Source organism: Pygoscelis adeliae, unplaced genomic scaffold, assembly GCF_000699105.1.
Source record: "Pygoscelis adeliae isolate BGI_AS28 unplaced genomic scaffold, ASM69910v1 Scaffold197, whole genome shotgun sequence".
Lineage (NCBI taxonomy): Eukaryota > Metazoa > Chordata > Aves > Sphenisciformes > Spheniscidae > Pygoscelis > Pygoscelis adeliae.
In genome coordinates this window covers 1,887,317-1,891,326 of record NW_008825105.1, presented here as the reverse complement: position 1 = coordinate 1,891,326, position 4,010 = coordinate 1,887,317, and the positions used below count along the sequence as shown (strand labels likewise).

The window sequence follows — 4,010 nt, the reverse complement described above, 5'->3', positions numbered from 1 at the left end:
GCCGGGCTCCGCGGCGTGGCACACACGTGGGGCTCCCGCAGGACCCTGGGGAGCGTGGCACAGGCGTGTTGGGCACGCGTGCACACGGCGGGAGCCCTGTCCGACAGCCCGACGAGCTGATCCGCACCCTGCCTGGCAGGGAAGCTCTGGGCATCCATCAGTCTGTTAATTGCGCTAATTAGAGAGTGTGGAGGTGTTAATTGGAAAACCCTGGTATCGTGCCTGTTTGGGGGGGCGGGGGATGTCAATAAAAATGAATTGATGACTTGGCATGGCGCGTGCACTTTACAGGTTAGTGGCAAGTCAGGGGATGTCAAGGAAATGTTACTGCTCAGATGAAGCAATTGTTAATTAAAAAGCAACGGTAATTAATATACTCTCATTGCCATATGGTGCTGCTAAAGGCAGGGGGATTCTTTACTGCATTTGTAATTCTTCGTTTCCTTTTCTTTGTCCTGCGAAAGGTGCGCGTTTAAGTAAAAGGGAAAAAAAGAAAAAGGGCAGAGTGCTTATTCGGTGAAGTGATTTTGAGTCTGAAATGGTAATTAGCAATCCGCAGCTTCTGTTGCTCATTGCCGTTAGAGGGGTCTCCTCCCCTCCCCTTTTAAGTAAAACCATCCTTCTCTGCTCTATCTGGGTGTTGTATCTTGTATGCGATGACTGTCTGGACAGGGTCCCTGCCTTTATGCATGGGGGAAGGTCTGATCCTGATTAGACCCTCTGGATCCCAGTGTATAGAGAATCCCTAAAATATTGGATGTGTTTGAACTAAAATAGATGAAAAGCCGGAGCTGGGATGCTGCAGAGCCCTCCTGTCTGTGTGCAGGGATGCACGTGTGCTTCAGCACTCGCAGCCGGTCGTGCAGCCGGCTTTCGCTCTTCCCAACGTGGCTTCAGCTGTCCCGGATCAGCCCCGGCTGGAAAGGCACTCATTCCTGATTTAAATCGACTTTATAAAGTTGCAGACACTGGCTTCATTTTTTTTTTTCTTTAAGGTTTTGTAAAACTTTTATATGAATGGAAATATTTTCATTATTATTATTACTTTCTTTTATTACTTCCCCTGCAGTGTTGGGAACCCAGACACACCAGCATCCCAGTAGGGTTTGTGAACGGGAAGTCGAGTTTTACTAGGCTTGGAGAGGGAACTCAACTGGCCTGGTGTCCCGGGCTGCGGGAATCACCCGGCTGGACCCCAGCACCAGTTCATCTGCTCCAGCATCCTGCCTCTGGCAGGGGCCGAGGACGGCAGAGCAAGCCATGGTTACAGCTCCTCCACCAGAAGAGATTTCCTCCTAATTCCCAATAGTTAAGCTTCAATTTATGCCCCGAAGCCAGGAAAGTTTTATATCCTTTCCAAAAACTTTTTTTTTTTTCCTTTTTTAATACTTCCTGTTGTAACTCTGGATATTCTTGTTCTCCGTATAAAAGTCAAATCCCTTTTTGAATCCTGCTGAGTTTCTGGCCGCGGTGATGCCTTGTGACTACCGGACACGGGCAGAGCCCGGCTTTCCCCGCGGGGCCGCTCGCCTGGTCGAAATGCGGAGCAGGCGGCGGAGTTTCAGAAGGAAAATGAGAAAAGTAACAGCAATAATTGTAATATTTCTGCAGGCTCTTGTTTGACATCCTGGGGGGGGGGGAAGGAGCAAATGTAGTTTTCGAGGGTGAAAGGTGTTTTCTTCCTTTCAGCTTTTTTGCTCCTAACGCAGCATCCGTAGGCGAGCATCCCGTCCTTTCCCGATCCCTTCTCGGGAAGCTGCTCCGACCGTGCCGCGCTCTCGCCCCGGCATCCCGGCTCCTGTGCTCCCAGCAAAACCAAAGCCCAGTAATCCCGTTAACCTTGAATTCTCCCGCAGCCACCGGTGCGTCACCCCACGTGCGGGTTTGGTAGTGCCAGGACGGCGGGAGGGAGCCGGCAGCTCCACATGGGAATTAATGTCAGTCATATACCCTGCGGAAATGACTTTTGAAACGCATATAATCTCAAACATGCAAATGAGGAGCTTGCTTCACCCTGTTTAATATGAATGATCAGCTTCTGAATAGCTATTATTACACGCCACATTTCAGCAATTATGTTGTTCGCGGTTTGTCTTTCTGTCTTTTGGGGCTGGGGGAGAAGACAGGGGAAAAAAAAGAGAAGAAAAAAGGAGAAACAGTATTTCTTCTCCCCGTCCCTCTTTCTTCATTCCCCTCCTGGTTGAAACTCGTTGGCCAGCTGCGAGCGGCAGTGGGTGAACGCCGATCCCGCTCTGGCACCCGCCGGAGGGGAAGGAGCCGGTGGGGATGAGATAAAACTGTGTCCTCTGCTTGTCTGCAGAGCAAAGTGTGTGTCGGGAAGGAGGGAGAGACCCTGGGCTCCGGTGGGGCTTCCCGCGCCCCCGTCCCGCTCTCTGCGTGTGTCGGGGCTGGATGAAGCCCCGGGGGGCTCAGCGGTTGCTGGCTGGAGCGGCAGGGTTTGATGGTGGATGCGGTGGTGGTTTTTCCTCTGGTGCCAACCTGGATCTGGGAGTTTCCCCCGGAAAAAGAAAGGGACCCTCGGGTTTACAGCTAACAACCTGCCCGCTAACCAAACCCAATTGAGCAAAGACTCTTCATCTCATCGCTTTGAAACGAAGCCCTGTAACTCCACGAGAGTCCCTCCCGTAGCCCGTCTGCCTTAATTTAAATAGCATTTAAGACCAGGGGGGTGAGGGATGCGGGAGGGTTAGCGCTGAGCACCCGGCTCTTGTGCAGCTGGCCGTGCGTTGGGGTGCGAGCAGCTTTTCCAGCCTGAGGCTCTCCCGGTGCCCAGTGGTTTCCCCAGCTCGGCGCGGTGGCTCGGGAGCTTGCGTTGGCCAAACGGAGCTCCGGCCGAGTACCCAGATGCCTGTCCTGAGCCTGCCAGCATCCCCCGGCTCTGCTCCCGGGATTGCCGCAGCATGCACGGGGCACCCTTGCAAACGCAAGCCTTGCAGCTGGGACCTGGGGAGAAGCTGTGAGCTTTGGGCAGTTCTGCCCTCATGCCCTGGGTGTAACGGGGCGATGGCCAGGGAGAGTTTACAGGGATAAAACCCATCCACGGAGGCAAAGTATCGCGCTGTTGCCTTGCAGAAGGAAGCCTGTAATTGCATGAAATGAAGTGCAAGAGCTGCAAAATGCGGCTGCCGGGGGCTCATGCAGGGCTGAAAAATGCAGTGGGTGTTGTAGCCCCCGCACCCTGCAGTGAAGGGTGAAGCACCCAGCTTGGTCCTTCGAGGGCATCCGAGGGGTACGGCCCGAGGAGGGGGTACACGGAGGCATCTGGGAGAAAGGGAGGATTTTTCCGACTGATGTTTTCTGGAGTGCCGCCACGCTCTTGTTTCGCTGCGTCCCAGCTCCGCGGTACCTTTGGGCTTCCTCGACCTGGCGGCAAACTTTCTGCCGGGTGGTTTTTCCTGCTGGGAAGTGCTGGTTTGCTGGGAGCTGAAGTGCTTAGTGGAAACGTGTCAACTTTGTTGAGATTTTCACGGTGAAATATGCGGCGCAGGCTCCATGTGCTTGGTGTGCAGCCTCACTGAAACTTCAACTTTGCTGTCTCCAGTGTCTCAAAGCGAAATATTTTGGGATTCTGTGAAAAATGCCCGGATTCCTGGGGTTTTATTTCTTGCATCAGGCTGGGAGAAAGCTGAAAACGTGGTGTTTTCCCAAGAGATGGGTTGCACTTGCTTTGCCCTGGTGCTGCACAGGGCTGGCAGCGTGTTCATGGCAGCTCACGCTGCTGCACGTTTATTTTTTGGAGTAAATTGAACGCATCTAAAACTGGCCGGGGTTTGACATCCCATCCCTGCATCTCCCTGGCAGAGCCCGCGGGGATCGGAGACAGGGCAGGACAAGGATGGGGCACGGGGCAGGCAGAGGTGGGGATGCCAACCAGGGATTTCAGACTCTCTTCTCAGCCTCTGCTCTCTCCTCCTCCTCCTCAGGTCCTGCTAGCAAGTCATGATGGTTGAATCTGCCTCAGAGACGATACGGTCCACTCCCTCCAGCCA

The 4,010-nt window shown here is 53.7% G+C and overlaps 1 protein-coding gene across 1 annotated transcript in view; it reads left to right on the top strand.

The window, feature by feature from the left end:
* FOXP4 (forkhead box P4) overlaps window positions 1-4,010 on the top strand; it is a 50,303-nt gene that overhangs the window by 7,235 nt on the left and 39,058 nt on the right. The window lies entirely within an intron of this gene.